Source organism: Pseudorca crassidens, chromosome 17, assembly GCF_039906515.1.
Source record: "Pseudorca crassidens isolate mPseCra1 chromosome 17, mPseCra1.hap1, whole genome shotgun sequence".
NCBI lineage: Eukaryota > Metazoa > Chordata > Mammalia > Artiodactyla > Delphinidae > Pseudorca > Pseudorca crassidens.
The window spans coordinates 35,841,692-35,855,274 of NC_090312.1; the positions used below are offsets into that span (position 1 = coordinate 35,841,692).

At 41.3% G+C, this 13,583-nt stretch overlaps 1 protein-coding gene across 10 annotated transcripts in view; it reads left to right on the top strand.

Moving 5' to 3' along the window:
* The window catches only part of NCALD (neurocalcin delta), a 432,221-nt gene that overhangs the window by 355,185 nt on the left and 63,453 nt on the right, over positions 1 to 13,583 (top strand). Inside the window, exon 1 of one of the 10 annotated variants that reach the window (XM_067711608.1) lies at positions 753 to 856. The exons of the other annotated variants lie outside the window; for them this stretch is intronic. The gene's annotated coding sequence lies outside the window, so the exon portion shown is untranslated. Of the gene's footprint in view, positions 1 to 752; positions 857 to 13,583 lie in introns of those variants that run through there. 10 annotated transcript variants of the gene reach the window in all.

Sequence of the window (13,583 nt, forward strand, 5' to 3'; positions counted from 1 at the left end):
ACCAAAGTCACAGTTTTCTTACCTGGATAATATTAGTACCTACCTTATAGATGTTTAAGTCAGTTTACTTGGCATGGTAGCTGACAGGTATTAGGTACTCAATAATGTGAACTGTTATCATTCATTTTCTACCCCTTGTCGTGCTGTCACCACCGCTGTCCCCCCAGGAGCCAGGAAGTACCACTGCCAAAGTTGGAGGACGTGTATCCCTGGTGTCATGAGAACAGCTGACACTTAGAGAGCTAGATAGCCTTCTAAGCTTTCTTCAGAATAACTATTGTTTTTTCTTCACAACATCCCAATTTCATAAATGAGGAAACTAAGGGACAGAGAGCTTGAGCACATTGCCCAGCATCACACAAGTGTATAACGGGGCTCTGGGGATTTGGCTCTAGAGTCACTATGCTGTATTACCTTTTAAGCTGGAATATTTTTTCTAGAAGTAATGTCATATGTTGTGGCAGATTGTACACTATTGTGGGACGCTATCTATAAATTTCTCTCCAGAAATGGCCTTGTAATTCTATCTGCTCCCCCTTGCTCTTCTGGAATATTGCTACACTCCCTCAAGAGGTGGAGTCTGTTGCCTTCCCCTTGAACCCACATGAGCTTTGTGATGGGTCCAACTGATAGAGCACAGTGAGAACAACGCTAGATGACTTCCAAGGCTGGATTTGAAAAAGAATTCAATTTTTTTTTCTCTCGGCTATTCTTTGTTTCTCTTACACATGACATTTGCCCTTGGAAACCAGCCACCATGAGGAAGCCCAGACCATGTAGAGGCGCCATATGTAGGTTTCAGCCGACACCTCCAGCTGAGATCTCAGCCAGACAACCAGCATCAACTGCCAGAAATGTGAGTGGGCAAAGCCTTCCGAGGATCCCAGGCCCCAGCCCCAGGGCCCCCTTCCCCTTCCTGACACCACGCGAACCAGAGGTGGACTGCCCCTGCCGAGCCATGCCCTAAACTGCAGGTTCATGTGCAAAATAAAAATTGCGGTGGTTTTAAGTCCATAAATTTTAGAATTATTTCATAGGCAACCAGAGTAACTGGAATGTATGGGGTAATTAGAAATTACTAAAATACCTGGGTAAAGGACTAAACTGTAAGTACAGGTAGATTAAATAGGTTTTGGGGATTTGGCATAAGTATCTAACCTAATTAAAATAATTTCTGGAGGAAAATATATTTCAGTTACCAGTTAAATTACAGATGGGCTTTGGGTACACATCCTGTTCATAAATTTGGAAGAGAGTCCCTACATAGTAATGCTATAGATGGTTCTAGGAGAAGATTTGGGCTACACTGTGATGGACTATGCATTAGTGAAATCTCCCTCGTTGCCTCCTCTTGGCTGGGACCCTCTCAACAGGAGAGTCCTGTGTAGACAGCAGTACTTGTGCCATTTTCCCTTGGTCACTGTTTAGTCTCTGTATCTGCTTTTGTCTCTCTCACACCTACACTGTCTAATCTGCTGCCTAGTTTTCTATTGTTGGATCCTGCTGTCTCCTTGACACTCTCTTTTGGCCCATTTCCAATGCTTCCTAACCTATTTTTCTGCTCTAATGATTTATAGTAAAGCTAGGGAATTTCTCTTGGGCAGGTAAGATTTAGCCCATTCAGCAAAGTCTTTTTTTTCTTTTAGTAAAGCTGCCAAAATGGCAGCTGTCCCACTGGCTTGCAGCTCCATGTGTTGGTCAAACCTAGTATTTGAAATACTCAGAAATGTAGTCCTTAGGTCCTGACTCAAAGAAGCATCTCTGTCTCTTCTGCTGCAGAGAAATCAATACCCCTGACTTTCTTCTTGCTTAAACGTCACCCCATCCTGAGGGTCTTCCCACCTTCCCTTTAGAAGGCTAATCAGTTTGTTCACTTTTGATGTATTCATTCAACATGTATTAATTCCATATAGTGGGCCCTGTTGTTGAGCACCTATGAAAAGATTTCCTTTGTGTCCAAGGACTAGTAAGGTTCCTCCAGTTGTCTCTCATTTGCTCACCACTAACGCCAGGAAGATGTGGTCCAGTCACCTAGACCTTTCAATGACCAACACATGTCCCACCTCACCCAAGATGTCCCAGCTAAGTAGGATACTACGAGGGTAACATAGGACCAGCCAGTCTTTGAAAGGGTTACAGTCTAGTTGGGGAGGCCGGACAGCATATGCAGCTGAGGTCCAGAGCTTCGTCTTCCATGTTGGGTACAACTTCTTATAGTGCCTAGTGTAGCACTGGACACATAGTAACCACTTACTAAATCTCTGGTAGGTGATTAATGAATACATTAACTATAGAAAGGTGTATGGCATTGAGATGACTTCAGAGGGGAAGTGAGCTTTGAGTTGGGCTTCAAAGGATATAGAATATTTGGCATGAATAGGAGTGAAAGGATTGCCCACGAATAAGAAACATCATAAGTACATTCCTAGTAATAGAAATAGACACTCACCCATCTGAGATCAAGAAAATGCCTGGGAAAAAGCACAATGTACAACATGTAAGGTGGGTCTGTGGAGGACCTAGAATTTATCAATTTAAAACAAACTGGGGACTTCCCTGGTGGCGCAGTGGTTAAGAATCCACCTGCCACTTCCTGGTCCAGGAAGATCCTACATGCCACAGAGCAGCTAAGCCCGTGCACCACAACTGTTGAGCCTGTACTCTAGAGCCTGAGAGCCACAACTACTGAGCCTGCGTGCCGCCACTACCGAAGCCCTCGAACCTAGAGCCCGTGCTTTGCAATGAGAAGCCCGCGCACCTCAAGGAAGAGTAGCCCCTGCTCGCCACAACTAGAGAAAGCCCATGCGCAGTGACGAAGACCCAATGCAGCAATTAATTAATTAAAGTCCCTGTTAAAAGTCCCCAAATAATTGGAAATTTCTTAGGTTTACATTGAGCAAAGTTTACACAAAGTTCCACGATGTAGAGATTTCAGACATACATGTGTTCAAGCCACCTACTTAAACCATATTCAATACAATTTTTATATAATCACTTAGCTTGCCACCTTGCTTGTCAAAGAGAAAGCCATGGAACCTGAGATTTTCTGGTCCCAGTAATATTCTCGAATAGTCCTATATTAGTCTTCTAAGAAACTTAAGTATAGAATCAATATATGTTTATGATAGAACATTTAGAAAATACAGAAGAATATAAAGAAAATAAACCTGACTTTTAATATTCTACTGCCTAAAATAGCCACTATTAATATTTTAAAATTAAAAAGCATTATATTTCAGTTTACTTTATATTTCATCTTACTTCATTTCAACAGAAGAAAAAGAACCCTGAAATGAACTCAAGCATTTGAACTTCAGATAACTGTTTCTTTAAAGCAGGAATTAACGATTTTTAACTAAATTAAATTGCCAATTAAAAATTGAAATTCAGGGCTTCCCTGGTGGCGCAGTGGTTGAGAATCTGCCTGCCAATGAAGGGGACACGGGTTCGAGTCCTGGTCTGGGAAGATCCCACATGCCGCGGAGCAACTAGGCCCTTGAGCCACAACTACTGAGACTGCGCGTCTGGAGCATGTGCTCCGCAACAAGAGAGGCCGCGATAGTGAGAGGCCTGCGCATAGCGATGAAGAGTGGCCCCTACTTGCTGCAACTAGAGAAAGCCCTCGCACAGAAACGAAGACCCAACGCAGCCAAAAATAAATAAATAAAAAATAAAAATAAAGGAATTCCCTTAAAAAAACAAAAAAATTGAAATTCAATCGAACAGTAAGAGATTGAGGAATCAATGTTTCTTAAAAACTAATTGTTTCTCAATGGGTATAGGTTTATATTTTCAGTTAGTAAAGCTTAGTTTACAATCTCATAAAGATCAGAAAAGATCAGAGATAATCAAAAATACCTTGGGGGAAATAAAAAGTTTTTAACCAGAGATCACCTTTAGGAATGGTCTCCTGGGGAAAACGTAGATAAAAAAGTTAATATGTAAGGAATATAGTTCCTTACATATTAAAGTCAAAACCACTTTCAAAAGCAAAACTAAATCATACAATAGGGAAGCAGTTACTTTACCCAGTGGCCTAGAACTCACAGAGAATTTAGAGGAATTCACTATATTTATTGACCCTCTCCCTTGACCATAGAGGTTTAACTTTAATTACTTCAGACACCAGTGGGTTTTTTTAAATGACATTTTATTTATTTGTTAACATCTTTATTGGAGTATAATTGCTTTACAATGGTGTGTTAGTAGCTGCTGTATAACAAAGTAAATAAGCTATATGCGTACTTATATCCCCATATCCCCTCCCTCTTGCGTTTCCCTCCCACCATCCCTACCCCACCCCTCTAGGTGGTCATAAAGCACTGAGCTGATCTCCCTGTGCTATGCAGCTGCTTCCCACTAGCTATCTGTTTTACATTTGGTAGTGTACATATGTCCATGCCACTCTCTCACTTCGTCCCAGCTTACTCTTCCCCCTCCCCGGGTCCGCCCAACCATTCCCTACATCTGCGTCTTTATTCCTGTCCTGCACCAGGTTCATTAGAACCTTTTTTTTTTTTTAGATTCCATGTACGTGTGTTACCATATGGTATTTGTTTTTCTCTTTCTGACTTACTTCACTCTGTATGACAGACTCTAGGTCCATCCACCTCACTACAAATAACTCAATTTTGTTTCTTTTTATGGCCAAGTAATATTCCATTGTATATATGTGCCACATATTCTTTATCATTCATCTTTGATGGACACTTAGGTTGCTTCCATGTCCTGGCTATTGTAAATAGTGCTGCAGTGAACATTGTGGTACATGCCTCTTTTTGAATTATGGTTTTCTCAGGATATATGCCCAGTAGTGGGATGGCTGGGTCATATGATGGTTCAATTTTTAGTTTTTTAAAGAACCTCCATACTGTTCTTCATAGTGGCTGTATCAGTTTACATTCCCACCAACAGTGCAAGAGGGTTCACTTTTCTCCACACCCTCTCCAGAATTCATTGTTTGTAGATTTTTTGATGATGGCCATTCTGACCGGTGTGAGGTGATATCTCATTGTAGCTTTCATTTGCATTTCTCTAATGATTAGTGATGTTGAGCAAACTTTCATGTGTTTGTTGGCAATCTGTATATCTCCTTTGGAGAAATGTCTATTTAGGTCTTCTGCCCATTTTTGGATTGGGTTGTTTGATTTTTTGATATTGAGCTGCATGAGCTGCTTGTAAATTTTGGAGATTAATCCTTTGTCAGTTGCTTCATTTGCAAATATTTTCTCTCATCCTGAGGGTTGTCCTTTCGTCTTGTTTATGGTTTCCTTTGCTGTGCAAAAGCTTTTAAGTTTCATTAGGTCCCATTTGTTTATTTTTATTTCCATTTCTCTAGGAGGTGGGTCAAAAAGGATCTTGCTGTGATTTATGTTATAGAGTGTTCTGCCTATGTTTTCCTCTAAGAGTTTTATAGTGTCTGGCCTTACATTTAGGTCTTTAATCCATTTTGAGTTTATTTTTGGATATAGTGTTAGGAAGTGTTCTAATTTCATCTTTTACATGTAGCTGTCCAGTTTTCCCAGCACCACCTATTGAAGAGGCTGTCTTTTCTCCATTGTATATTCTTGCCTCCTTTATCAAAGATAAGGTGACCATATGTGCGTGGGTTTACCTCTGGGCTTTCTATCCTGTTCCATTGATCTATATTTCTGTTTTTGTGCCAGTACCATACTGTCTTGATTACTGTAGCTTTGTAATATATTCTGAAGTCTGAGAGCCTGATTCCTCCAGCTCCGTTTTTCTTTCTCAAGATTGCTTTGGCTATTTGGGGTCTTCTGTGTTTCCCTACAAATTGTGAAATTTTTTGTTCTAATTCTGTGAAAAATGCCATTGGTAGCTTGACAGGGATTGCATTGACTCTGCAGATTGCTTTGGGTAGTAGAGTCATTTTCACAATGTTGATTCTTCCAACCCAAGAGCATGGTATATCTCTCCATCTGATTGTATCGTCTTTAATTTCTCTCATCAGTGTCTTATAGTTTTCTGCATACAGGTCTTCTGTCTTCTTAGGTAGGTTTCTTTCTAGTTATTTTATTTTTTTTGTTGCAATAGTAAATGGGAGTGTTTCCTTAATTTCTCTTTCAGATTTTTTGTCATTAGTGTATAGGAATGCAAGAGATTTCTGTGCATTAATTCTGTATCCTGCTACTTTACCAAATTCATTGATTAGCTCTAGTAGATTCCTGGTAGCATCTTTAGGATTCTCTATGTATAGTATCATGTCATCTGCAAACAGTGACAGCTTTACTTCTTCTTTTCCGATTTGGATTCCTTTTATTTCCTTTTCTTCTCTGATTGATGTGGCTAAAACTTCCAAAACTCTGTTGAATAAGAGTGGTGGGAGTGGGCAACCTTGTCTTGTTCCTGATCTTAGTGGAAATGCTTTCAGTTTTTCACCATTGAGAATGATGTTGGCTGTGGGTTTGTCATATATGGCCTTCATTCTGTTGAGGTAAGTTCCCTCTATGCCTACGTTCTAGAGAGTGTTTATCATAAATGGGTGTTGAATTTTGTCAAAAACCTTTTCTGCATCTGTTAAAATTATCATATGGTTTTTATCCTTCAGTTTGTTAATACAGTGTATCACATTGATTGATTTGCATATATTGAAGAATCCTTGCATTCCTAGGATAAACCCCACTTGATCATGGTGTATGATTCTTTTAATGTGCTGCTGGATTCTGTTTGCTAGTGTTTTGTTGAGGATTTTTGCATGTGTGTTCATCAGTGATATTGGCCTGTATTTTCTTTTTTTGTGACATCTTTGTCTGGTTTTGGTATCATGGTGATGGTGGCCTTGTGGAATGAATTTGGGAGTGTTCCTCTCTCTGCTATATTTTGAAAGAGTTTGAGAAAGATAGGTGTTAGCTTTTCTCTAAATGTTTGATAGAATTTGCCTGTGAATCCATCTGGTCCTGGGTTTTTCTTTGTTGGGAAATTTTTAATCACAGTCTCGATTTCAGTGCTTGTGATTGGTCTGTTTATATTTTCTATTTCTTCCTGGTTCAGTCTCGGAAGGCTGTGCTTTTCTATGAATTTGTCCATTTCTTGCAGGTTGTCCATTTTATTGGCATATAGTTGCTTGTAGTAGTCTCTCATGATCCTTTGTATTTCCACAGTGTCAGTTGTTACTTCTCCTTTTTCATTTCTAATTCTGTTGATTTGAGTCTTCTCCCTTTTTTTCCTAATGAGTCTGGCTAATGGTTTATCAATTTTGTTTATCTTCTCAAAAGAACCAGCTTTTAGTTTTATTGATCTTTGCTATTGTTTTCTTCATTTCTTTTTCATTGACTTCTGATTTGATCTTTATGATTTCTTTCCTTTTGCTAACTTTGGGGGTTTTTTTGGTTGGTGGTGTTCTTCTTTCTCTAATTGCTTTAGGTGTAAGGTTAGGTTGTTTATTTGAGATTTTTCTTGTTTCTTGAGGTAGGACTGTATTGCTATCAACTTCCCTCTTAGAACTGCTTTTGCTGCATCCCATAGGTTTTGGGTCATTGTGTTTTCATTGTCATTTGTTTAGATATTTTTTGTTTTCCTCTTTTTCTTCCGTGATCTCTTGTTTATTTAGTAGTAAATTGTTTAGCCTCCATGTGTTTGTATTTTTTAGTTTTTTTTCTGTGATTGATATCTAGTCTCAGCGTTGTAGTCAGAAAAGATACTTGATATGATTTCAATTTTCTCAAATTTACCAAGGCTTGATTTGTGACCCAAGTTATGATCTATCCTGGAGAATGTTCCATGTGCACTTGAGAAGAAAGTGTATTCTGTTTTTTTGGGTTGGTATGTCCTATAAATATCAATTAAGTCCATCTTGTTTATGTATCATTTAAAGCTTGTGTTTCATTATTTATTTTCATTTTGGATGACCTGTGCATTGGTGAAAGTGGGGTGTTGAAGTCCCCTACTATGATTGTGTTACTGTCGATTTCCCCTTTTATGGCTGTTAGCATTTGCCTTATGTATTGAGGTGCGCCTTTGTTGGGTGCAAAAATATTTACAATTACCAGTGGTTTTTATATTCCATTAATTGTTTAAATACAAACTGAATTTTAGCTTGCTTCATATTTAGACCATGATTGCCTTTTATGTATATTTATCTTTCTAGAGTGTCTAATTATCTTTTTCTTCTCTGGTTGACCTGGAGAAACTTGATTCTTTAGTACATATGTGGCATGTCATGGTTTACTTCTTGATTCTTTTTGTTTTGTTTTGTTTTTCTCCCCGATTCTTAGGTATCCAGTTTAATCATCATAATCTTTTGCTCTGTTGAAGATGTTTTTCACCAAGCATTCTGTCCCACTATTGTAATTTGGAGTAAATATAAGCTGTTCCACTAGGATTTCTTTCCATCTGAACTGGATTATTTCCATTGTTTCCAGGTCTTCCTATTTCTTGGATTCATTTTCAATTTTGCTAGAGTATATTTTTTAATTATTTTTTCAAAATGGCAGAAGAAGGGCTAAGTCCTTGTAGATCTTCATTTTGCCTTCATAGTTGAAAAACAGAGGTAGGATAGGTAAACTTGGAAGCTTAGTCTGCCATCTTAAAGTGAGATTGTACTACCATTCCGAGTGGCATGAGGCCGTGGCACATGTCTTACTCACCACAAGGCCATTTCTCTTTCTTTCATGGCCCTGCACAGCACTCCCAATGCTGTTTGACCATATGATCAACATGGATCATTTTTACAAAGAGAGCAGAGAGTGAGAGGATGGATCACATGAGCCAATTCCATCACCAGACCCATAATATCTGCCTCCAACAGGTACTGCCTCATCCTGCCGGACACCAGTCAGGCCCCACCTCCTCTAGGAAGCCTTGCTAACTTCCCCAGTACTCCTGCATAATACAAACCCCAATTATAACACCAACCCCACAGCTCAATTTCCTACTTGTCTCTTCCACTAAACTCTAAGCTCCCTGAAGGTGAATGAGGTGCCTTATTTCAGGTCTGCGTCCTTGCTGCACTCCGTAGGGGCTGGCATGCGTTAAATGCCCAATACAGATCGATTAACCAAGCAACTGAATGCATAAACAAGGGAATGAACAAGCTTGATGTTGACCTTGGAAACGGGTTTGTTGACCTTCCTTGTTGAAAATGAGGCCACTGACCTGCTCATTAGTCAGGAGAAGCTCTGGAAGGTTGTTTCAGGCAGAAAGAGCAGTATGGGGAAAGGCTCGAAGACAAACTGGGGCATGGCTTTTTGGGGGGAATGATGGAGGTTGTTCCCAGAGGGCTGTAGATTTTTCGTTCATCCAAGTTCAATCTCTAATCTTTGCTGTGTCCTTTTGTTCTGAGTGGCAGTCTGATTAGAGGGTTCTTCAACTTTGCCAGTTCAGTGAATGTAGGTTTAATGTTTTGTTTTACCAGAAATGCTGGTGCCTCAATTCCATAGGTGTCAATAAAGGCTCCTTCATGGTACTTTACAGTCATGACTTAAAACCTATATCAATGTTCTTTGCACGTTTATATTACAGGATCTGCTTACATTTGTATTAAGTATCATGAATTGCGTTGAGCCCTCACTTCACAGGAACAACATGAAACCCCAGATGGCTTAGAATGGAGCCTTTCCATCATCGTTGGGCTCCTGAAGCCTGCTGGAAATTGGTGAAGTGCAGAGCTGAAGTTACAGATCTCTGCCGTTCATGTGATTTTCTGGCAGAACTTCCTCACTCAAATGCCTCTGGTTCCAGTCGCCACTGGAAGTCCTCCCCAGAGGTCTGAGGGCCTCACCTCCTATGTCTGGTTACTTAATTAAAAACTACTAGTTGTCAGAAGCAAGTAGGCTCTTGATTCCTGGTTAGTTAACACGAAGCTTTCAATTTTGAGATGTGTTATTCTACCCACATAGCAGGAGCTCTGTACATATCTGTCAGCTGGGTGAAAGAATGAATGAAACATTCAAGAAAGATGGGGTTTGCCTTTTCTGAAACTAGAGTTAAGGAGCACATTTGCTGGAAATTGTCCCTGGTAAGTGAAGGGAGCTGTTTGCCACTTACTCTTTCCATTTCAGCCATTTTCTGTTCCATCATGTATTGCACACATGATCCATCTCTTGTCTTTGGGGATAATTCATTCCAGGATTTAGAATGTCACCAAAGACATCTCAGCAGGGTCCTTTAATTTGTCCACAACACAGGATTGTCTGGCGGATGTGCTGTTCCCCGTGGCAGAGACCCTGACTCAAAGGGCACATGCATCACACACCAGCTTCTCAGCATCGATCTGGGTTTGTTTTTAAGAGTAAAGCTGTGTGGCCCCTCAGCAGTCCGGTGTTAGATGTGAGCTGTATAAACCAGGGTGTTCCCAGTTGTCTGACTCAGGAGCTGCCTTGGCAACCATCAGTAAAACGCCAGGCCATGCTAATAGGAAAACAGGTCTGGGAACGCTAACGGTGTAAAATGACTGGCAAAAAGGGACACGATTTTTGGCAGCCCTTGGGTAATCAGGGCCGGAGACATCAGGGGAGAGAGGGCTGCATGAAGATCACACAGGAAGAGCGGCTCAGGTCTTCTCATTATTCAGAATTCCAGAGCTGGATCTGAGCTGCTGCGTCAGTGGAGAGGAACACCAGCCCAAGCTGACCCCCAGGGGCTCTTGGCTGGAATCTTCCCAGGAGCCTGAGGGGAGAGGTTCAAGGGCTAAACACAGTCCCCCCAGCCACTGGGGTTAGAATCACAGCCCTGTGGTTGAGATGCAGATTCCTGAGTCTGAATTCAAAACTTTGGTACAGAATCTGGAGGGCTGGGACTTGGGGTCTTCCTCCTTACAGAACTTCCTAGGTGATTCTTAACTTCCACCAGCTAAACCTTGAGAGCCACCTGAACTTACTCATCCTCTCACTCTCCAAGGATCTCTTGCTGTGGACAGGCTGCCCGACACCAGGAATTTCAGCCAAGCATGTGGCTGGTCAGTACATGACTTGAGGAGGCAAGTTCTGTGCCCTTGCATTTAACAAGTGATTCTAGAACATGGGCACTGCTTTAGGCCTTGAAGGCAATTCTTCCTTTCAGGGGTTATTAAGTTGTGAATCATAATCTGCACCCTCAACCCAACAGGACCACCTAGTATCACTGAAAACTCCTTTGATGGCTGTATGCCACTGGTCACAGAGATCTGATGCAAATAGGAAGTCATCAGCCCAGTGATGACTACCACAGCTAGAAAACAACTCCAAATTCCCTATTTGTGAGGAGCAACCTAAGGGTGGGGCTCATTCACAAAGTTCACAACAGGCCTTACAGATCCCTTAAGTAAGGTTGTCAAATTTAGCAAATGAAAATACAAGACACCCAGTTAAATTTGAACTTTCCAACATGGAGTAGTTTTCTTCAGTGTAAGTATATCCCATGAAGTATTGGGGACATACTTATGCTAAAACATTATTGGTTGTTTATATGAAATTCAGATTTAACTAAGCATCCTATATTTTATCTGGCAGTCCTACCCCTAAGCTTATTTAGGGACACTTCCTAAAAGATCGAGGCTGTCAAATTTGGGTATCTGGTCGCCATAAATTGATGAGAGTAGAGGGGCAGGGGGCTTGCCCTATTATCGTCACCTTCCTTAGCAAGCCTAGCACAGCACTCAGCTTATAATAGACACATGGCGTGAGGGGCGGGGTGTCAGTGTTAAATGGTTCTTATTCAAAGGAGACTAACCTTGGTGCTGGCCACTTAGGAGTGGTAGGAGGGGAGAGCCTGCCTAGCAGAACTGATGCGCTATGGTAGACCTCCTCACATCCCCAGCATTGAGTGCCTCCCCCCTGACTCACTGACCAAGCTCTCCATCAGTTATGAAATGAGCTGGTGATTGGAAAGGGCTGAACATTGTATGTCTAAATATGTCTTTTTTCTCTTAGAGCTCTTTATAGCTTCATGGGAATAAACCTCACTTCAAATATCGTGAGTTACTGTAAAGGTTTTGTAAATTAAAGCACACTTCCCCACTGGATAACATGGTCATTTCGGAGTTACATTTCCATTTTGAATTGATTTTTTTCTCCCAAGGGTAATAAGTTAATGAACTATGCACAAGGGAGGTTCCTGTTTCAAGAAAGCTTTCTAAAGTGGAACAACTTGGTTATAGCTTTCATTGTAGATCCCCCTTCTTTAAGTTGAGGCACACCTGTTTCCAGGAAACAGTTTGTCAGCACGACAGTATTGGCATTGTGGGAGTGTGCCAAAGAAGCTTCAGGATATTATGTTCTTTTCTTTTGATTTATTTTCAAATTGCTCTCCAGAGGAAAGATATTAATGGGAGGAGAGAGTAGCCCTCTGTAGGTAATCAGGGGGTCCATGCTGCCTGCTTCATTGCAGTCCATTCTGGCTCTTTATTTACAGTTATTGGGCTATCTTGACAATATTTAAGAGGTAAATCACTCAAATTCCCTTGCTTGTCGTAGAAGCATTTTAACTTTGCCTAAGTAGGACCTTATGGCCATCTGAGTTAGTCATTTCTCATCACCCACCTTCGAGGCAAGTTAGCATTAACCCCTCATTGCTGGCTAAGAAAACCAAACTCCAAAGAAGTTGTTTCTGGCCCAAGAGCACGTGGTGATCAGAGTCAGACCCGTGATTCTTAAACCTCTTCCCTCCTCTGAGTATGCACACTTGCCATCTTTCACCAGCTTCAGTGGGATGTACAAAGACCAAAATTTAGACCCAGTGTTTCTATTTACATGGCTAACTCTATCTTTAAAAAAGGAGTATTCAGCTCTAGTCTCATACAAAACCACCGAGAGAGAGAGAGAGAGAGAGAGAGAAGCTTGTATGGTGCTCCTGTGCAGGGAGGATTGAGAATGCTGGTCCAGGCAAAGTGAGCAGGGGTTCGTGGGATGCTAAGTTCCAAACCCGACTCAACAGTCTCCCCACATAGGTGTCCACCATCCTACCATTACAGTATACATTTAGCCTGGGTTAAAGCATGTTGTTACCAGAAAGGAAACATTAGCGCAGGGTTAACTTTAATAGAAATACATCACTCTGACAGAGGGACAGGGAGAAGAGAGCAAACCCAGGGTATGGAGTGCTGACCAGACTGGTGAGGGAGGGGTGGCACTGGGAACCCTGGGCTGTCCCAAGACCCCAACCCCATAGGAGTGCCATGCTCCTGGGCAGTGGTTCTGGAAGGTGAATAGGTAGACTTTGATAAGAGGTGGGGAATCAAGGTAGGCTTATTGGCTCGGAGCAGCATGTACTCTGAGGTCAGACTGCCTGGGTTCAAATCCTGGCTCCCTTAAGCTCTGTGACCTTGGGCAAATTACGGACCTCTCAAAGGATCAGTTTCCTAATTTGGAAAACAGAGGTAAAAATTGTAATTACCTCATCATTTGTTGGGGCAACGAAATGAGATAATATGTGATGCAATCATCAGTGGCCCCTGGCCTTTCCAGCATCACTGGATCACTGTTAAGTTCTCTTAGTTAAAATGGGGATGAACCATAACCCTCTCCTTCAAGGTAGCTAATTCTCACAAGGAAATATAAGATTAGATTTAAGGTGGTGACTTAACATGTTGACTCAGAAGCAAGAGTGGACAAAACCTTACAAGGGAGCCCCTTGGCCTCAGAGCTGTG